The sequence below is a fragment of the Papaver somniferum genome, chromosome 2 (genome assembly GCF_003573695.1).
Source record: "Papaver somniferum cultivar HN1 chromosome 2, ASM357369v1, whole genome shotgun sequence".
NCBI lineage: Eukaryota > Viridiplantae > Streptophyta > Magnoliopsida > Ranunculales > Papaveraceae > Papaver > Papaver somniferum.
Genome location: NC_039359.1, coordinates 80955457 through 80979094, shown reverse-complemented (window position 1 = coordinate 80979094; position 23638 = coordinate 80955457). Strand labels below are relative to the sequence as shown.

The 23638-nt window shown below is 37.9% G+C and overlaps 2 pseudogenes; both read right to left on the bottom strand.

The window, feature by feature from the left end:
• Nucleotides 1-320: 320 nt before the first annotated feature.
• Nucleotides 321-6617, bottom strand: LOC113351483 (annotated as a pseudogene).
• A 792-nt stretch (nucleotides 6618-7409) lies between these two features.
• On the bottom strand, nucleotides 7410-9067 carry LOC113351482 (annotated as a pseudogene).
• Nucleotides 9068-23638: the final 14571 nt, after the last annotated feature.

Sequence of the window (23638 nt, the reverse complement as noted above, 5' to 3'; positions counted from 1 at the left end):
CAGTAATAATATAATAAAAAAATAAGGTTGGCGAGAATTGAACTAGTGTTGACAAGGTTACAAGCAAGTTATATATCCATTGAGAAATGATCAGATTTTAAGAAATAGTAACTTTGGCATGATTTGCATAATATGTTGAACACGGTGTTCGTGGTTACATTTCCAAAATCATCAAACATAAATATTTGATGCAGTGTATATATTACGCGTATGGTACTCTTGAAACTATAAAACAAATGGTTGTATTAAAAAGAACATTCGTCTTCATTTCTTAAATAAATACATCAACTGACATTATCACTGTCCCACAATTCAGTGATTTACTTGGTTTCTCTGAGTCTCTTTAGGCCACTATAGGCGATAACTCCATAACCTACAAGCAATAAACCCAAGGCAACAACTGAGGTAACTTCATTTCCTAGTCCAACTATTTTAATTGTAGGATTACTTCCAACTCTACAACTAACATTTGGTCCACAAGGATATAAATCATCCTTCTTATACCGGGAACCTAACAAAAGTTTGTAAATGTAATAATTGTGAGAGAGATACTTGATCCAGGCAATAAAACTTGGTATATTTCTGATGTAAAATCCACTTGTTAACAAGAATGTTGAACTTGTTGTACCACAAAAAACCATTGCAGTTCTAGGATTCATAATCATAGAACCAATCGCAAGGCCAAGACCTTGAGAAACTAACACATTGTATAGTGTAACAAAGAGGGTTATTAAAAAGCTTCCTACTGTTTGTTTAAATCCTGCCATCCAATAAGTTATTGCGACAAATATGCTTGGTAGTGCAAGCTCCATGGGAAGGTCTGCAACATTTCTTGCGATGAAATAAGATGAGAGCCTGTACATTCTTGATGACTGCTCCTTGATTAAAATCACTCGCAATTAAGGGAAAGTCAAGACTGCAGTAAACATTGGAGTAAGACTCCAGTAAACGTTGGAGTAGAACATAAACCCAATCTGCATAACATGAATAATTTTGAGATACTAGATAAATCATTTGCAAGACCGTAAATGATAGCAACAAATACCTGATCATCTATGCGACTGATACTTGATTTCCACCATAGGATCCCACAAAGGAACGAAAATATCAACAACTGACCAACTTCTATGACAGAAAATGATTCATGTTTTCTTTCTAAAAGATTTCTTCTAAGCAACACTGAAAATTCCTGACCCCAAGTTGTAGGCCACTTGCCAAAATCTTTATCCATTCCATGACTTGAACCATTATTATGGTCAACTTCTAGTTTCTCTTCTTCCCTCAGTCTGTTAAGATGAATGTTCTTGTAAGCCAAAACAAGACTTTGTGTAATATCCTTTCTTCTTTCCTCATCTAGATAACCCAAATGAACACCTACGAATCAGGCTGTATCATGTTAAGTTAAATTAGATGCCAACTAATAAATGTTGGATAAACTTCAACATTAAGCCTAAGATAATCTCTAACAAGTTGGTTAGGATAAGAAAAGACAATTGATGTAATCCTAAGGGAATTAGAAGTCATCTAATTCTAAGAAAAGGAAACACATGTAATAAGGTAATAGGACTAGGAAAAGGAATTCATAGTTCTATATATATATGATCAACAAAGTTTTGGTTGATCATATGAGCAAGATGAGAGCTTGTGTTTAGTTTTGAGAGATTTTCTAAACATTAATAAAGAGAGTTGTCTTTATATAAGCTAAGTTTCATCTTGCAGTTGCCATTAATTGGTATCAGAGCGTGTTTCTGAGCCATGGAAAACGAAACCACCATTGTGGGTGCAAAACAGTTCACGCCACCATCAATACAAGTTCCAATCCTCAATGCCACAAACTACACAGTATGGGCTATGAGAATGAAGGTACTGATGAAAATCTACAAAGTTTGGGAAACAATTGATCCTGGTACATTGGACCCAGACAAAAACAATGTTGCCATTGGATTACTCTTTCAAGCAATACCAGAATGTCTTGTTCTACAAGTTGGTGAACAGGAAACTTCAAAGAAAATTTGGGATGCAATAAAGGCACGAAATCTCGGAGCTGATCGAGTAAAAGAAACCCGTCTGCAAACCTTAATGTCTGAATTTGAAAGAGTGAAGATGAAAGACACTGATACTATTGATAGCTTTGCAGGAAAGCTATCAGAGATAGCCTCAAAATCTGAGTCACTTGGACAATCCATTGATGAAGAAAAACTGGTAAAGAAGTTTCTCAATAGTTTACCAAGATCCAAGTATATTCATATCATAGCTTCTCTCGAACAAGTCTTAGATTTAAAAAAAACTAGCTATGAAGATATAATTGGAAGATTGAAAGCATATGAAGAAATAATCCTTGATGAAGAAAACAATGGAGAAACTCAAGGAAAACTCTTGTACACAAACTCTTACCAACAAAACTCTGCGACAAGAGGAAGAGGTCGTGGAAGAGGTGGTAGAGGAAACAGAGGCCGAGGAAGGGGAGGAAGGTTTAACTCACAAGATAGAACAACAAGTCAGAATGATCAAAACCAAGGGAAAGAAAATAAGGATAGATCAAACATTATTTGTTACAGATGTGATAAACCAGGACACTTCTCCTCTGTATGCCCTGAAAGAATACAAAACATGGAAGAAGCAAACAAGAATGAAACAAGGGAAGTAGATACATCTATTTTCATGCACGAAGTTGTATTCTTAAACGAAGGGAAACTAATACCAAAGAACTACGAATCAAAGGATGGAGAAGAAGGAATCTGGTATTTAGATAATGGAGCCAGCAATCACATGACTGGTAAGAGACACTACTTTTCTGAACTCAATGAGAAAATCAAAGGACAAGTGAAGTTTGGGGATGGATCTTCTGTAGAAATTGAAGGGAAATGATCAATTCTATTTCAGAGAAAGACCGGAGAACAGAATCTTGTCACAAACATCTACTTCATCCCAAACTTACAAAGCAACCTTCTAAGTTTAGGACAAGCTACAGAAGTTGTATGTGATGTTAGAATGCGACAAGATTATCTAACAGTTCGTGACCCAAGTGGAAGACTTTTAGTTAGAGTCTCACGCTCACAGAATAGACTCTACAAGATAAGTCTCATGATTGGAAGGTCATTGTGTCTGAATATGAGACTGGAAGATCAGACATGGAAGTGGCACGCAAGGTTAGGACACATAAGTTTCATAACCTTAAAGGCAATGTCTCAGAACAAGATGGTTCGAGGACTACCACAGATAAATGATGAAGCAAAAATTTGTGAATCATGTTTAGTTGGGAAACAAACTCGTCAAGGTTTCCCAAAAGCAACAATATTCAGAGCCTCAAAGCCATTAGAGCTTCTTCACGCTGATTTATGTGGTCCTATTACACCACAAACCCTTGCAAATAACAAATACATATTTGTTATTATAGATGACTCCTCAATATATATGTGGTCTATTCTTATGAAAGAAAAGAGTGAAGCATTTGACAGATTCAAAGCTTACAGATTATTCAATCCAACAACGAAAAGAGTGATAGTGAGTCGAGATGTGGTATTCGATGAAAAAGCAAACTGGAACTGGAAAGAAACTAATGATGGACCAAGTAGGGATCCAGGAATGTTTCACATGAGATGGGGTCAAGTAATTGATGAAGGCTAAGGACCCATAATCATCAATACCAATGGAAACAATGATGTTAATCAAGAAGAAGAAGAGAATAATGAAACCACTGAGAATAACGAAGAAGTAGAAGAAGAAGAAGAAGAAGAAGAAGAAGAAGAATAATAATAATAATAATAAGAAGAAGAAGAGATCGATGAAATAACTCAACCCATTCCACTGCGAAAATCAACAAGACAGATACAAAATCCACAGTATCTGGAGGATTATGTTCTTCAAGCTGCAGAAGAATGTGAAATTATGCTACTTTCTGTCAATGATGAACCAAGGAATTTTCAGGAAGCAAAGGTCTCTACTAAATGGACACAAGCATGTAGAGAAGAAATTATTTCAATCAACAAAAAAAAGACTTGGTTTCTAGTTGATAAGCCAGAGGCAGCATCAAACTCATGGGAAATTCACCACTTAGACGTTAAGACAGCATTCTTACATGGTGAATTGCGAGAAGATGTGTATGTTGAACAACCAGAAGGTTTTGAAGTAAAAGGACAAGAGCATAAGGTTTATAAGTTATCAAAATCTCTATATGGTCTAAGACAAGCTCCTCGAGCCTGGAATACAAAGTTAGATCAAATCTTAAGAGAAATCAGATTTGTTAAGTGCTCTAAAGAAACATCAGTATACAGAAGCGAAGAAAAGGGAACGCTTCTTGTGATTGCAGTCTATGTAGATGATCTATTTTTGACTGGAAACTCCCTTAAAGTGATCAATGAGTTCAAGAGAGAAATGTCATCAAAGTTTGAGATGTCAGACCTCGGAAAACTCACTTATTACCTTGGCATAGAAGTCCATCAAGGAGTAGATGGGATTCAGATTAAACAAGAAGCTTATGCAAGGAGAATTATGAAAGAAGCAGGACTTGAAACTTGTAATCCAACTAAGATACCAATGGAGTTTGGACTTAAAGTTTCAAAGGCACAAGAAGAAGCAGAGATTGATTCAACGAGTTATAGAAGAAATGTTGGATGCCTAAGATACTTATTACACACAAGACCAGATTTGGCTTTCTATGTGGGAGTAGCAAGCCGTTATATGCAGAGTCCACGCAAGTCTCATGGTGATGTAATAAAGCAGATATTGAGATATCTAAGAGGAACAATCAGTTGTGGATTGAAGTATGGTCGAGGAGGATCAAAAGGAATTGTTGGGTATAGTGACAACAGTCATAATATTGACCAATATGATGGAAAATGTACAACTGGTCATATATTTTATCTAGGTGAAGCACCTATTACATGGTGTTCACAGAAGCAAGACACTGTAGCCCTCTCATCTTGTGAAGCTGAGTTTTTGGCTCAACAGAAGCATCTAAACAATCAATATGGCTTCAAGAACTGTTGGGTGAAATCAAAGGAAGGGAACCTGAAAAAGTTCTCATCAAGATTGATAATAAGTCTGCAATTGCACTCACTAAAAATCCAGTGTTTCATGGGAAGAAGAAACACATTCACAAAAGGTATCATTTCATACGAGAATGCATCGAGAAGGAGGTCATTAACGTAGAACACATACCTGGAACTGAGCAGAAGGCAGATATATTAACAAAGGCATTGGCTCGGATCAAGTTTGAAGAGATGAGGAAATTAATAGGAGTACAAGATTTTTCTCAAGCACAGTTGAAGCTTAAGGGGGAGAATGTTGGATAAACTTCAACATTAAGCCTAAGATAATCTCTAACAAGTTGGTTAGGATAAGAAAAGTCAATTGATGTAATCCTAAGGGAATTAGAAGTCATCTAGTTCTAAGAAAAGGAAAGACATGTAATAAGGTAATAGGACTAGGAAAAGGAATTCATAGTTCTATATATATATGATCACCAAAGTTTTGGTTGATCATATGAGCAAGATTAGAGCTTGTGTTTAGTTTTGAGAGATTTTCTAAACATTAATAAAGAGAGTTGTCTTTATATAAGCTAAGTTTCATCTTGCAGTTGCCATTAATAAACACGGAAAGTATGTAATAACTTACCGTTGGCTAGATCTACAAGGAAATCACAACGATTCATGGCAACAGGTGAAGAGTAGCCGATACTAGAGAAATACTCCATGGTTTCATTTCCCTTGCCGAAGTATAAAGGATTGCCATCTGACAACAACAAAATCTTATGGAACATGTAAAACAGTTTGCTAGAAGGTTGATGAATTGACAATAACACTGTCCGATGACCTTCACTTGCTAACGCCCCTAACATAGATACAACTTGCTGAGCTGATGTCGAATCAAGGCCAGACGTGGGTTCGTCGAGCAACAATAAACTTGGATTTGTCAGGATTTCCTGACCAATGCTAACCCTCTTTCGTTCTCCACCTGAAACACCTCGAAGAAAAGGCCCTCCCATTATTCTGTTCTTGCATCCTATTAGTCCTAATTGAGCAATCACTTCTTGTTTTCGGATAATCTTTTCTTCCTTGGAAATTGGGTAACCGTAAAAAAGCAGTGAATACCAGTGTTTCTGTTACCGTCAAGTGAGCAAAGAACTTATCATCCTGGGTAACATAACCCATATTACGTTTCATAGCAGTCGATAAGTAAGGTTTCCCATTGTATGTAATGGTTCCACAAAATTGTTCGCCAACTAGTCGACCACCCAAAGCAGTTAAAAGAGAAGTTTTGCCACAACCTGAGGGTCCTAATATGGCTACCATCTCACCAGGATGTACCATACCAGTGATTCCTTTCAATATAACTTTCTCATTACTATCATCATCAAGTTTTTATTTTGAGTAAGCTATTTCTCCAATCCGAAATCCAGTTTTCTTGGTATTGATCTTGTAAGTCAGGTTATCAAACTGCAATATGTAAATTAAAGGCTCGACGGATTATATTAATGATGTTGTAAATTACGAAACATAAATATGGTTTTCAAATTAAATTACCTTTAACGTAACGGGATGCCTATTAACTTTCTTGATTCTAGCCTCTTGTTCAGAGAACTGACTTGGATTGATATGTTCCTCCCTTTCTGCCATCTCGTTGAAGCCTTCTACCTGGAAGCCTATTGACTTATTTGATTTTGCAAGCTCTGGCAGGGGCTTCTACATATCTTTGAAGAGTGAAGCTTCAATCGTGGCTTATTGTTGCTGCACTAAATTTGACCTGCTTTTATACTCGAAAATAGCAACAATTAATAACATGCATCATTTATTAATTGATTCTTGTATCGTTGTAGACAGCACATCATTGACTTTCTTAATTCTAGATATAATAATCAGCAATCCTTTATATGCTGGGAGTTGGGTACTCAAGTTGAGGACGATTCGCGACAAGGTGTTGTTGGTGTGTCCTGCCCATGACTCCTGAAGCTGGCAACTAATAAGTGATTAAATCTTTGGTAGCAAACGTGGAAGTGGAAGGCTGACAGAAAAGAATTGCAGGGTCGTACATAATTCAGAACTGGTTATGACAATAATGAATTGAAGGGAATGGAAGTACACATATATTCTAGTGGTATCAAAGAAGATCAAGAGCTTCGATTTGGCAGCTTAGTTTATGGAGGCTTGAGAAACTACTTAGGTGGATTTTTCGATACCAGAGTAGGAATGAAAACAGAAACAAGTAGCTACATGGAGATTGCCAAGTCTTTGGTTCACATAAAAAATTAAAAGTTACAAGCTGAAATTAAAATTCATTCACAAATGGAGTGCACACATCTCGTGTATGAGCAACAAGCAAACTATGAGCCAAAGTTGATGCTAGAAACTCTTCAAACTCTTGATGAATTCTCTGTCAGAACTCCTACGCAAATTTAACATAGAACCTAACTAAGTAACTTTGTTGGCAGGTTCGTCTTGAGGCTTCATAGCAGGAAAGAATATGACCTCCTTTATATTTTGTGAATCAGTAAGCAGCATAGTGAGCCGGTCAATCCCCAAACCCCAACCAGCAGTGGGTGGCAATCCATAATCCAAAGCCTTGCAAAAATCTTCATCGAATGCCATTGCCTCATCATCACCAGATTGCCGGTCCTTTAGTTGCACAGGGAATCGCTCACGTTGTACCACAGGATCATTCAACTCCGTATATGCATTGCAAAGTTCGTGCTTGTTGATGAACAGATCAAAACGTTCAGTCAAGCCTTGCTTCGATCTATGCGACTTTGCCAGGGGGCTCATAATCGCAGGATGATCAGTGATAAAGGTTGGATTCACGCACGTCTCCTCCAAGAAATGTCCCACAAGCTTATCCAACAACCTGTCGTTTGAGGACGCGGGCACTTAACATTAAACTTGATGCAGGCATCCAGCAGATACTTGTTGGTTGTGTCGCTTGACAGATCCTTGGGTATCTCAATGCCAGCCATCTTCTCCAACTCTCCTATCATCTCAATCTTTCTGAAAGGAGGAGTGAAGTCGATCTCTACTGGATCCTTGTCGAACCCATTTGCGTGGTACTTGATTTTATAGCCACCAGTTAGTTCCTTTACCATGCCACTCAACATCTTCTCCGTGATTTTCATCAAGTCATCGTAATCCGCATAAGCCATATAAAACTCACACGTAGTGAACTCCGGATTATGTGTCAGATCAATTCCTTCCTTCGTTTCTGAATTGTTTTCCTATCTCGTACACACGGTTGAATCCACAACAACCAGCTTCTTGAGATGCAGATCAGGTGCAACACGCATGAATAGATTCTTGTTGTGTTCATTATGATGAGTAACAAATGGCCTGGCTGCTGCTCCACCAGCAATCATGCTCATCATGGGGGTTTCTACCTCCTCGAAATCAAAATCGTCGAGGAATTTCCTAATGTACTTAACAACCTTACCTCGAGTTCTGAATATTTGTCTTACCTCCGGATTCAACATCAAGTCCAAGTAACGCTGGCGATATCTTGTTTCTTGATCCTTCAAAGTATATGACTCTGGATTCCTAGCACTTCCAGGTACCCATGGATCAGTTTTCTTGGAAATATTTGAATTATCACCGCCAGTACCTGCTTTATTTCTTGGCATCATACAGAGACAAGGAGATAAAACAATGAAAGATTTGGGGAAAACACTTAATTCTCCTCTTTTGCTCTTTCCTGGAAATCCAGTAACACCAACAATGTCATCACGTTTGACACCAGAATGGAAGCGTGTGAATGCAGCTTCATCCATGCCAGAATTCTGTGCATCAACAATGAGTTGCACCTTCAAACCCTCATCATGCAAATCATAAAACAACAACTTGGAAGATGAAGTTCTCTTTTGCATAATCCTACCACCCAATGAAACAACCTTTTCAAGTTGTTCACCATTACCCAGTGTTTCATACGTTTTGATGTATTCAGCAAGAGTCATTGAAACAAGGAACTTGTGAGGGTATGTCTCTATCCCTGACGCCTTCTGCAACGCAAGCCATGTATTCCTATTTTCATAGTATTGGGTAGGATCCAGAATATCAGCTTCAGAAATTTGAGGTGTAGAGGGAGCCATGATTTGGGAAGAAGGAAAGAGTTTTTGAGAAATAGATTTATGTGCTGGTTTTATAGATGTTTGAGTTTTCTTGTAGACCAAATTTATGTATATATTTGATAAAGTACACCCTATGGGATTAGTATTTCCTAAAGTACACCCGTTTTTTTTCAAACTTGCTAAAATACACCCACTTTTTGTTTTCCATCCCGTTTTTTCAATAAAACGGTTAACTGCCGTTATATAGCCAGCTGTATTCAAATCGGTCTAGCTGAGCTGAGTTGACTAGGCTACGAGAGGTCTGAAATATCCTTGACTGTTTCATATCGAGTCGAGTTGAAATCTCTCCCAACTTCATCTCCCTTACAAGCTTATTTGTTGTCACCTACTGCTCTGCACCTGGTAAATATTCACATCTGCCACAATTTCACCCCACAAACAGGAATATATATATTGATCACCTACCGAACAGAAAACTTTTAACATGTTCCAAATAAAAATTGGAAGCTACACAAAGGAAAATAGGATCCAAAATTAACATAACAGAGAGTGCAAACGATTTGGTCGGGACTGGTAATAAACACAATTCAGAAGTTTGTCATTTTAGTAAACAAATGTAACCGGCTCTTGGAGTTTTCAAGTCAAACTGCCACAAGAGACCTTTAAGGATGCACGATATCAATCCAAAATTAACCAGCATTTCTCATCAAGCAATTCAAACTAAATATGAAGCGAACATAAAAATATGACACGACTAACAGAGCTTACATATTCCATTCAAGAAAACATGGCATGAAAAGTGTACTAATACGGTTAGCCATACAAAATGAGGCACAAAGAACCTCAAAAAAGCAATTCATACTTAGATATCTTCAACTAACAACCAAACCCAAATTCCCCCAAAAAAACATAATCATAATCCTATTCACAGAATCAAAATCATTTAATTTAAAATAACCATAGAGTGAGGGGGAGAGAATGAAAGACCAAACCTCCAATCCCAAAACAGTAAATAGAGTAGATCAAACAAACTTATGTCGTCAATTACATGGTGATGCAGTTGTTTTTGTCCCCGCGGTCGTTGGCGGTGGTGGATTTCGAGAGAACCTGTAGGTACACAAAATATGCTCGCCACGTGGCCGCACGGGAAGGCACGAGATAGGACTGAAGAATCTCACTTAAAGATCTCGGTCAGTGACTTGTCAAATCAAACGTCAAAATTACCTCGCCACTAACTAATAACGCAAAGCACGAAGAAGAAGCATCCTAAAAACGAAGCATCTATAAGGAATCTAAACTGCGAAGAATCGGTTGGAGTACCCAAAAAGACACCAACCACGAAATAAAGATGGACGAAGTAAGGTTACTTGGCTGGAAAGATAATCAACGAAGACAGTAAATTATGGAGCAAGAAAAGAGACAGTTGTCCCGACAAGCATCCAAAGTTGTAAGCGAAAGAAACGGGAAACCTTTATGGAAAATGATCTGGGTGAAGTATAAAGCATTTCCACGAGATTCACACGAAGTAAAATGAGTTTTACATCATTAGGGTCGATTGGTCTATAAATAGGGTAGTGTAAAGGGGGTCGAATTCGGAAGAGGGAGATAGCTTTGCTTTGGGTGAGAGATTAGGGTTTCCTTGTACTCGAGAACTTGTATTTTTCACTACTTGGAGTGGTTAATTAATAAAGAATTTCTCATCTAAAACCTTTATCATGTCTTAGATCTGTTTATCTTCTTACTTGGGTGTGCTACTGGATTTCCGGTAGTTACATTTTGGCGTCCAGAAACAAGGACTTAGATCGGGGATTCATCCTCATCTAAGAGTTTGAGAAAGGTTGAAACTGTTAAAATTCTAGAAGTTAGAGATTTTGGCGAGTTGTTTTAAAATTAAGGTTTTATAGATCTCAAACAATTCATTCGTAGTTAAGATTAGAGATGTAGGAGAGGGAGTAATCTTTGGGTGTTGCATCGTAGAAGCGGAAGTAGATTTGGAGATACCGAACCAAGGATCAGTTGATGGCCAGAGTACCAGATCGATCGAGGAACTTGATAGCAACAAGAAGAAGCAAGCGTTTGGAAGCGAAGAAAGGAGGAAGAATGGAAAAGGGAGAAACATCGGTTGCAGGGGAAAGGCAAGGCGTGAACCGACGACGGAATAATCAGGCCGGAAAAGATGATTTTAGAGAAGGCTCAATACACACTTCAGACACGGACACCGATGCCGAAGAAGAAACGACCCAAGAAGAGTTGGAAGGAAACATTGATGAAGAACACATGACGTTGGAGCAGCTAAGGGAAACACTTCTCCTTGAACGGGAACGAGACAGGGATCTAGCAGAGCAACACGCCCGACTGATGAGACAAAATGCTAGGTTGGAGCTACAAAATCGCCAACTTAACGAGGAAACAGAAGTTGACGCCATGAACTCGGAAGGAAACACGATAACGTCAGGGGAAGAAGAACCACGACGGAGGAGATTTTCCCATGAGGACGATGAAGGAGAGCGAAAAAAAAGACGGTAAAGGGAAGGCAGTGAAGAAAAAGATCTGAGGAGAGCGTTGGAGGCAACGAGATGAGAAGATCAAAGACGGAGATACGAAGAAGAAAGGAGGAATGAAGACGAAATGAGGAGAGAAGAGGAAAGGCAACGCGATGTAAACCGGAGACACGAAGAAGCAATCAGACGAGGGGAATGGAGGCTTAGTATGATGAGAGGCGACCGTCACGAAAGAAATGGAGAAAACCTGAACCAAGAGGTGGCAGGGTGCAACTGGCAGAGGCGATAGAGGAGGCAGACAAATATCCATTCACCTACGAGATAATGTATACGGACATTCCTGAGAAGTGCGTGCTACCAACATTTTCAAGCATATTCAGCGGATCGGAAAATGTTGTGCAACACTTGAAGCAGTATACTCTATCATTGACGCAGTGGGGACGAAACTAAGCGGTGCTTTGTAAATACTTCCCGACGAGCTTGACCGGAGAAGCGTTGGCATGGTTCGACGGGATACCATAAAGGTCGATTTCGTCATTTAAAGACCTACAGAGAATATTTCTACCAACATACATAAGTAACAACTTGCTGAGGCCGGGAATCGAGAACTTGTTTAACTTAAGGAGAAGACCAACGGAAAGTTTGCGTGGACTAGTAACGATATGGAAGACAGTGTGTAGCGAACTTGCATGACGAGTTGATGAGAAAAATTTTATCCTAGCCTTCGTGAACGCCTTATTCCCGATCGACCTATTATATACCCAAATTTTCATAATCCGGAATTCCTTGACGATGAATGAATTAAGGGAGTACCAAGAGGAAATACATAGCGTTGGAAGAGAAGAAGAGGCAAGTCAGCGAAGTAACACCACTTCCATCAAAGGAAAGAAATTCAAGGCTACTACCAAGAACAGTACATGTCGTGGAGGATGACCCGAAATATGAGAAAGAGGAACCTTCAACCCCGGTGCCGGCGAAACTTGTAGCTGTGTCAAGCGGAGACCAGGAGTGGATCGATAAGCAGAGATACGAGGAGTCAAGACGAAGTAATTATGATCCCCGAAGCCATAACACATGATATCAGCACAGAAACAATCAAGGATCTAGGTTTGGAGAGCGAAGAACAATTGCACCGGCCTTTGAAGATGTAAAGATTCCTAGACTTAATACAACTGTGGAGAAGGTATGGAAAGTGATAGTGTTGACAGAAAATATTCCGCCCCCACCAAATCTGGGAAGAGAACCACCTTCGAGTACTAGGATTCATGAATTTTGCAGGTATCATCGGTTTCATGGGCATCACACGAATGACTGCCGAAACATCCGAAGGATTATACTTCGTCTAGTGGAACAGGGGAAGCTCTCTCATTTTCTGGAGGGATATGTACAACGCCCCCACCCCATCTTGCGACAATCAACAAGTGTACCGAATCGAAATAGATCGGGGAACCCACAAACTGAATTATAATTCGATAATACATTCAGCCAAGAGCGTTCAAAATTTCCATGATAATATACTCAAAAGAGTGCATAAGAGGGACTTCGAAGGGAACGAAATATTCAGTGTGGCGAAGAAGGAGCCATTAGAAGAGTGGCAAAAGAGGGATATAACATTCTCATCAAAGGACGCACCAGAGGGAGGAGCTTCGCACACAGAGCCGTTGGTCGTAACCTTAAATTTTGGGAGATACTCAAAGTGGGAGGATGAGGAAGTCAAGAAAGAGAATATCTAGGCAATAGACAGAATCTTGGTGGATACGGGGAGCTCCGTCTACATACACTTTTATCATGCATTTATAACCATGGGGGTACAAAGATTCAGACCTTGTACCGTCGACATACAACATATATGGGTTCAACGAGGTTGCGTCAAAACCAAAGGGAGAATTAGTCGTGAAGATTTTCGCGGGCGAGTTGGAAACAAAAGTTACTGTTTGTGTGATAGATATAGACTCACCTTATAACGCTCTTATAGGACGGCCGTAGATACATGGGATAAAACTGGTTGCATCTACATATCATCAGGCCATGCGGTTTCCCATGCCAAGCGAAATAGGCGAGATTAAAGGAGATTTAAAGGACGCGCGAGATTGTATAGAAAAGGATGTCCACAACTATGATGAAAAACTGAGAAGGAAGATAGAACAAAAGAGGAGGGTATGCGAAGCAAAGAGAGCGGACCAACTGATGGTGTTCACCATTGGATAAGCGAAGAACATATTGCAACATAGAAAAACATGGAAGAGGCAGAAAAGATGGCGATTTCCAATGAGAAGGATCGCGAGAAAACTCCGGAGAAGGAAAACCAAGTTGCGATAAAGCAAAATGGAAAAACGAAGAAGGGAAAAACAGCTGAAGGAAGCGAAGTAGTGAGAAGCGAGAAAGAGACCCCCATTGCCAAGGAAAAACGAACCCCGCCGGGCGGAACAAAGGCAAACAATTCCAAGCGCAAGAATGTATCGATACAAGAGGTTGATAAAAGTGTTGAATTGCCTGGTCATCTTGATAAGGAAAATGAGGCATGCGACGAAGACAAGGAGATGGAACAATTAAAGGAGAAGCTCTACCAAGAAAGACGAAGGATAGAAGACTTGATCAGAGAACGAATAAGGCTAGAAAGGAAAAACGATAACCTCTTGATTAAGAACAATCACCTAAAAAGAAAAAAAAAACGGAACGTAACACCCAAAAGGGGAGAAAATACTTCGGGAAAGGAATTGGAAACTGAGGGACGTCATGAGTATTGGAGAGATAGAAAGGGGCGAGGAGAAAAAAATGAAAAAGAAGATTTGAAAAGATCCATAAAAAGCAGCAGGACGGAGTTCAGAGAAAAGGAATATCGTATGCAGCAATTGATGATGACAAGGGGAAAAGGCCCATCGAGCAATGACCCAATGATGGGTAGAAAATCTGGAACACGGGAAGGACCAGAAATGATGAACAAATGTGCGAGAAGTGAGCCATGCAAACCAGAAATAGGAACACTGTTTTCGTTGAAACAAAGGGAAAATGAAAGATTGCGAAGTATTGTGGAAAGGTGGGATACGATTTTCAAAGAACTAAAGAGAAGGCTATCAGAAGAAGATTTAGTACGATCGTTCATTTATGCACTTTCATCCAGACACCCCTTATTTTCAACATTGTTCAAGATCAGAAACGAGGTGAAGATGAAGGAGTTGAAAAGGTATCAGTCAGAGCATATCCGCCTAGAAGAAGAACTCTGATATCGACAAAGAATCATAGAAACGAGAAAATGTACTTATGAACTTATCATTGGGCAATGAACCAGATTTACAAAATAATAGCAATAATATTTTGAAGTTTGATGAACCGATTCAAAGATACGTATTTTCATAAGGCATTTAAAATAACACGAACCACAGGAAAGTAAGACCTCAGATTAGGAGGCGAATAAGACCCACGAGATAAATGGTTTCTAGGGAAATGTAAACCCTTCGCCTAGGAAGGCTGAGAATCCACGGCATGTACCCTAGTTCGCATGAAAGTGCAAGAGGCAAGACCTAACGCATGTCGTGAACAACTCTCAGAAAGGAAGCTAGGGTCAATGATGAGACCTATCCGCTGAGAGACCCTTTTATGATGGCCTTCGGTAAGGAGTGTGGAGTATGACCAAGGCTCCAACATATTCGGTTAAGCTGCAGGTGCCTAGGACGTCTGGAGCGTTACCGGCCATGACCGCATGGCAAGTCTTGGCTACAAAGCACTCGATCCCAAAGAAACCTCACTTAGGGTGTGACTTCGTAACCTCATGTCATATTGGCGAAGGGGATGAGAAGTCACGAAAACAACTGAATGTCGTAATAACTGGATGGGAGGAGACCAACATGCATGTTAGGTTTAACCTCCTTGAAGGGGCAATCGGGGGAATATAAAGGGATGACAGCCTCCAGATTAGGGAGCTGCGTGACCAACAAAGACGGCAATATCATGGGGCTAACATTCATGGGAACGGCTAGGCCCGTCGCACTGTCGCGAAATAGGGTTCACAAAAATGTTAAGACGAGGTAGATGGATTATTATTTGAAAGAATAATAAGCGCCTGATACTTCGTCGAATTAAGATCCTTCAAAAAGGATGAGGCACGATAAGATCTTAATTAGGAGGCACAATAAGACCTTGGAAAGCAACACATGAATGAATAACACAAGAACAATATAGAAAGCAAAATTATCATGAGATGAGTAAAAAGACAAAGGCAGACAAAGGACAATGGGGAAAGACAACATGAGAAGCACAGGCGAAAAATTAAAGTAAGAACACGCAATGAGGCAAGTAACAAAGTTCAAAGCTCGCGAAAAGGATAAGGGATACTCTGGGATACCTCTTGGATGCTATAAGAGGGGATACTTCCTATATAATATACTCGGAGCATATATAATTTTATTATTCGAGGAAAATTGGAACGTATATAATTTTAAGAGAAACAAGATTGTATCTTGACGTGCTGAGGATTTAGTGCTAGTAATCTTCGTCTCTTTTCGCGGAAAAGTGAAAGTTAACGAAAGGAGAAAGTAGAACGTGGGATATCAGTTGACATGAATTTGATCCACTAGACAGTGTGGGAGTACTTGAAGTTTCAAACTTTTCACTTGACGAGCCAGAACTAGAAACAATGCTCTTTGATGAAGACATTATCGACGAGTCATGGGCGAGCAATTTGTTAGATAATAGTTTTTATCTGTTTTTATTTAATATTCCAGATAGTATTTAAGATTTTTTTAAATTTGATTTGATTCTTTATACTAAAATGAGTTATTATTAAATTAAATATTTTTAATGAATACAACGTACCCCGTATCCTCATTTTTTGAAATTGACGAATCCCCGTATCAGTATCTCTGTATCCGTGTACCCGTATCAGTATTCGTGCTTCATAAACAAGCAGTAAACTCAGTAAAGTTTTAATTAGGGGGAGTTAAACTTGAATCTGCCACATTGAACTCTTCTTTTTCGTCAAGGTTTTATCTCACCGAATTTTTTCTTATCAAATTTTTTAACGAGGCTATATATATACGTTAAACACTGTTCTGATTTTTTTTTTGAAGCCGTACTCTTTCTCCTTCTCCCGGTTTTCCATCCCTTTGAATTTTACCCGTAAGATTTTATCGAGACAGCGTTCCTAGACTGTGGTCATCCAAAGGTGAATATTATGTAGAGATTTTTGGTGGATGACACACCACGTTTGACAAGTCAAAGGATAATCTCTAATGAGATTAAAACTTGTCAATCATAAATGATGATATAGCCATGTGTCATGCAAGCCATGGGATATTAATTAATCTTCATCACTACATAATCCACACTAGCTCGTGTACAAGTGCATGAAATGAGTGTTTCCATATTGACACCAATATCATGTCATGCACTTGAAATCAGTATGTATGTGAGTATAGAGGGTGTAGCTTTATTTGTTTCTCATTTTCTTGAACGTAAACAAGAGACACCCTTACTCTCTCATACTCGTATTACTCGAGACTATTAGTTGTATTACTGTGGGAAAGTTTAGTAGTTTATTTAACACTTTAATAAATCTCCATCACTACTTTATTGTTGTGGAATGATGTCACTGATTCCCGCCTTGGGATTGAATCCCAAAACAAAAACGAGGTGTCAAATACAATCTTCTCCTTTATTGTGGTGGAATGAGATCAGCAATTTTGCATCTCTTCTCCTTCTCCTCTTTCTTTTCTTTTCTTTTTTTCTTTGATTTATTTTATTATTTTCGTAAAATAAAACTGAATGCGACACATTTCTCTTAATCACATTGCACAACGAATGCACCATCACATTCTTTCATCAAACCGTCCTATGTTTAGGACTCTCCGTCAAATGTCATATCAAAGTTACTGATTTCCTTTTTAACACAACTGAGTATCAACATCTTCATCGATCGGTATTCAACAACAAAACAACATCAGTTGGGACGATCAAAGGCCTTGTATACTCTAAAAATGCATGGCTTGCAACACTGATTCAAAATGGTTTTCTCTTTTTTTATTATTCTAGCAGACAGAAAGGAAAGGAGAATAATTGAAGGCTGCACCAATGGACAAAAGACAAAAGATTCCCCCACCCAACAAAGAATAATATGTAAAGCCTATAAAAGAAAAAGTTATTTGGCTTTTAGTAATTACGTTTTGTTCAAACTTAGCATTTGGTCTTAACATTTGTCCAAATTAGGATTTGGTACCTAGAAATGACGTTGACTTTCGTTGACTCTGTTACCTTTAATTGTAATTAAATTATGATTTAGAAATTTATGCATTTATTATCTTATCCTTCACACATACTTTTTACACGCCTCAAAATTAATCTAACTAAACTCTCCATCTACTTTCCTTATTTTCTTCAGCTGCCGACATTACACCACCCCTACCACCACCATCCTCCTACAAGCAGAAGCTTTCTTTTGAATTGATGCGTATTTTCAGACCAACTTCACAAATCTGAAACCCAATCCAAACCTAATTAGTGCAGTCTTGTTACTGTTTTGAATCTGAAACCATTAGTTCAGTCTTCGTAAAGCAAATGGCCCAATCCACTTCTCTCTGTTCAGTACTACTGATTTTCGTTCTCAAGTCATCATCAACAACTAGAAGAAACCCTAAAATTGATTCGGAAGAAGAATTTTCATCATCAGACAATGATGAAATGAGCGAAATGAGAGAAGCAACTTTAGATTGGTTAGATCTGTATTTCAGACGACCTAATTCGAAATCTTTTCAACCATCTGTAATCGAAACCCTCAATTTCACTAATCCAAACCCAAGTTTCTGAATCAAACAAAACCTAACCTAGTAAACCAAATCAAAATCCCAAATCCACTGAATCGAAATTTGCAATTGAAACCCCAATTTTACTGAATCAAAACTCCAATTCAATAAATGGAAACCCAATTTCAGTTGTGCGGGTTACGGATGACTGGTGATGATGGTTTTACTGATGAATAAATTGAAATGGGATATAACCAATTTACAGCGAGCTTTGGTATTTTTCGATGGGAGGTTTGAGAAATTTAAGGTATGGTCTGAAAGATGGTGGCGTTTTTGTTTTGCGAAGCCGGAAGATGGTGGTGGCGGTGTTACTGGATCGAGAGTTTGGTGAATCAGTTAATCAAACGCTAATATAAAATATAATCTTGGCTAATCGTCGAACTTGATTTCTGAACTTTAGAAACTAATTATGAGAAACTTCACCCGATTTAAGAATATTGAGGTTTGCAGATGGAAAATAAGATAAGTTGACAATAGAAAACGGACATGTAAATCGAGATGTGATGATGTTGCGGTGGTAGTGTTAGAGAGAAAGAAATTGACGGTGCTGGCGATGAAGGGTTTTGGGAAGGAAGAAATGGGATTTGCCTTTTTCTAAAAGAGTTAGGGTTAGTATGTGATTATTTTGTAAATATTATCAAAGTGAAGGGTGTAATAGTAAACTTGCTTAATGATTATATTTTATATAAATTTTTTAATAATTTCTTTAGCAAAAGTCAAGATTTAAGACGGTCAATGCAGGTCAACGTTATTTCCAAGTACCAAATCCTAAGATGGACAAATGTTAGACCAAATACTAACTCTCGACAAAATATAAGTATCAAAAACCAAATAACCAAAAAAAAAATCCATGTGCTTCATTCTCAACATTATTGCCATGGTTTGGTATTTTGATTTTGAACTTGTTGATGATGATGATCAAAGTGATGAGGAGAAGCAGCAGAAGTGAATTGTGCTGTTGTAAGTAAATGATGATCAAAAGTGCAAAGAAACCAAAACATGTCGAAACATGTTCCATCTACTTTGTTTGTTTCTTTTTCTACATGTTGGAACAATATTTATTAATTATTATTTTAATGTGTTTAACTAAATAAAATTAATTTATTGTTTTGTTTGTGAATGAAAAACTTATGAGTCCCACATTGTGGAGTTTCCACTTTTTAGTTGTTTTAAGAGACTATATAAGCTTTTTAGTCCCACATCGGGGAATTCCTCTTCTTAAATTGTTTTATTCCATTATATAAAGAAATTCACTACTTTTGTAAAATCATGGGAAAGGGGTTGCTCTATATTTTAGAGGACCCCCTAAGGGAAAATATTTTATAGCGTTTTTTAAGCATTCGCGATTTTCCTTAACGGTTTTTTCGGAGTTGCCAAGCTCAAGTTGAGCATCTACCACATATGCTAGTAGTAGGTGTATTAGGGTGTTTTATCCTGGAGATATCCGTCCTGTGAGGGCTATAGCATCACTCTTGAGTTTAGCCGGGCGCTAATGTCTTAAGGACAGTGTGTTGAACACGTGACTCACTCTATTTTCCAAAGTTTTGCCTTGTTGTTGTTGCGGAGATACGGGGAGCTTGTTCGTTTCTTCAAAGCAATCACTTCCATTATAAAGGAGCTAAGTATCAATAACTTTTGCTTATTTGATTTTTCTTTGTTTTTGATTATTGTACCCACCAATCTTAAGACATTAATATTTGTAATAATCGAAAACGATTGATTGGTTTGTGAATCATGGATGTTAATTGTGGAGTGAAAAACAAAAACGAATTTCTGGTCATCTGTAGAGTTTCATTTTTATCTTTTAATATAGAAGGAATTTCGTTGAACCCTTTTGACACAACGTAGTAGACATCCTGATAGTTACCCTCGTAAAATTTCAGAATTTATGGAGTTGTAAAAGTATTTTTTTGGTATTTTACAAAACAGAAAAACGTTTCTGAAAAATTCTGACGAGCAGAAAATTGTTGTTAACTAAATTAATTTTTGTGGGGTAACCATGAGTTTTTTGAAACGCTGATTCAAACGAAGTTTGTATATATAGATGTTATCTTCAAAAGTCATATTTTACTTTCTGATTTGGAATTGTGATTTGTGAATAAAGGTGTCATCTCCGAGGGACATGGATAATATCCGCATGTGGTTGGAAACAAATCTTCCAAAGATGGCAAAGGTGAGAACATCGAACGCAACTCTAAGCATGGTATTCATGATAAAGGTATATTTCGTAAACCTGAATCCGGAATTACTTTAGTTAAGGGTGAGTGTTATGTTTGTAAAATTCCTGGCCACGCGGCAGTAAATTGTAGACAACATAAAAACCTTAATAAGTAGAAAGTTAATGCTAATTTAGTTGAAACAAACTAGAACGAGTTTGGTGGCATGATGTCGGAAGTTACTTTAATAACCAATGTGAGATACCAGTAGGTGGACTCTGGAGCCACCAAGAATGTTTGTTGAAACAGAGACCTGTTCACCTCCTATCATAGGATAGGGGATGTCGAGAAACTCTTATTGAGTAACTCATACGCAATAGAGGTTGCATAAAAGGAAAAGGTCGAGCAGAAGCTCATATGTGTAATATTCTCACATTGAATGAAGTTTTCATGTTCCGAGCATATGCGAAAATCTTGTATCTTGTTTTGTTGTAGATGGAAAAATATGTAAGATCTTAATTGAATCTGGAAAACTTGTTGTAACTAGGCAGTGATTTTTTAAGCAAGAGTTATAGGACTTTGGGTCTATATAAGCTTAACGGAAAAACTGATGATGTGAACGTAGTTGATTCTTGTGATATCTTTGTGTGATTGACTGTTTTACGTGGTAGACTTGGAACCGTAAACTTATAAGTCAATGCTTAACTGGCTAGCATAGGCTTCGTACCCAAATTTAGTTTGGATTTTGAACACAAAAGTGAAATCTGTGAAGAATCAAAATATGCTATAAAATCTTTTAGCACAAATGTTCAGAGTAATTCTAAGCCTTTAGAATTAATTCAGTTAGGCCTAGTTGACATGAGTTCAACCCAAAACCACTGTGGTAAAAGATGGTTATAACTTCCGTAGATGATTGTACGAGGTACTATCTTGTATACTTGCTTAGGATAAGGATGACGCCTTAGAAGCCTTAAGATGTATAAACTTGAAGTTGGAAACCAATTAGAAGCCTTGAACATAACAATTGTATCCTTAAGGAGATGATAATTTCCATGTTGATTAGTTCAGGATTACCTGCGGCCTTGTGGGGGGAGGCAGTCCTCTTAACTAGTATATCCTGAATAAAGTACCCTTTTAAGAATCAGATGAAACTCCATATGGTTTATGGAACGGTAGTTGACCTTCTTATGAATGTGTCAAAGTGTGGGGGCGTTTGACTAAGATTGTAATTCCTCTTCCTAAAAGAACTAGATTGAAACCAAAAATGTTGATTGTGTTTTCGTATAGGGTATATTGAGTATACTTCTACAAATAGTTTTGGTTGTGTGTTCTGATTTTTTCTGACATTGGTGTGAATATTATTACGGAATCTAGGGATGTTGAGTTCTTTGAACATGTTTATTCTAAACCTGTACCTCATTAGAGATGTGTTGTTGATCCCCTAGATTTATTTTCAAATAGTGAGAACTTATTTTAAAGGAAGATGAAGTTGATGTTGAGCCTAAGAGAAGTAAAATAATTAGACTTGAGACTTCTTATGAAACCGACTTCATAACATGCCTAGCTTAGTCTGAGCCACAGACTTGTAAAGAAGCCTTGATATCTACTGAAACCCCATTCTGGTAAGAATATTCATTTAGTGAAATGGACTCAGTCCGTTGGAACCAGACTTGGGAGCTTGCTAGTTTACCTCCAGGTTGTAAGACCATGGGATGTAAATGAGTCTTTAAGAGGAAAGGATAGGTAGATGAAACTGTGGAAAAATATTAAGCTAAGTTGGTAGCTAAAGGCTATAAACTAAAAGAAGGTGTAGATTTCCTTGATTCTAATTCAATTATGATGGAAATTACTTCCGTTGAGATACTAATTGTTATTGCTGCCATAAAGAACGTAGAGATACATCAGATGGATGTTAAGACAGCTTTTTCTAAAACCGTGAATTAGGTAAAGAAATTTACATAGATCAACCTGAAGACTTTGTAGTGAAAGGTTGTGAATACAAAGTTTGTAATTTGAAAAATCTTTGTATGGTTTTCAAATAAGCACGTAAACAGTGACATGGAAAATTTAATCATGTGATAATGGATAGTGGATTTAAATTAATGAATCTGACAAGTATTTACAAGTAACTTGTTAAGGATGTCTGTGTAATTGTATGCTTGTATGTTGATGATATGCTTGATACAAACATAGATGTGATCAATTCCACTAAAAACATGCACTGAATGAGAACATTGACTTGAAAGACTTGGGCCCTTTTGATGTAATCTTAGGGATGAGGATTAGAAGATAATCAAACATTTATAAGTCTTAGTCGTTCTCATTATGTTGAGTTGTGCTTAAGAGATACAATCAGTCTGATTGTAAACCTGCTTGTACTTCGTACGATTATTCTTGTAGTCTCAAGAAAAATAAGGGTAGTGGAGTATCTTAACTTGAATACTCAAAAGTTATAGGATGTCTGATGAATTTAATGAACTGTAAGAGTCCAGACATTGCCTATATTGTGAGTAAGTTAAGTGGATATAATTGTAGTCCAGAGCAAGAGAATTCAGATGCACTGAGTAGAGTATTATGGTACCTAAAATACTCTTTTGATTTATGAAAGGTATCTTGTTGTCCTTGGGACTTTATGATGCAAACTGGATAGTTGACTCAGAGGAGTCTAAGTCTACGAGTGGATATGGTTTCACTCTAACATGTGGGTTTGTTGTTGGAAGATTTCCAAACAAACATATCGCTCAATTCATTATGGAATCTGAGAGTATTGCGTTAGATAAAGCATGAGAGGGGGCCGAGTGCCTAAGATGCTTTTTAGAAGACATTCCTCTTTGGCATAGGCCTGTGCCAGCTATATCTATACATTGTGTTAGCCAAGCTATAATAGTTAAAGCTAAGAAATAACTAATCTCAATCGGCGTTATTTCCATTGATTGGATAAAGTCCAAGGAGAATATCGCGCAACCTTTGACGAAAGTTTTGTACAAAGAGATAGTTAAAAATGCATCGAGGGGGTTGGGGCTTAAGCTCATATATTAAACTTGCCATGAAGGATACTCAACCTTGCTGACTGGAGATCCCATGATCAAGGTTTCGAATGAGACAACTAATTTGTGGTGGGTAAAGGTAAACACTATCAGA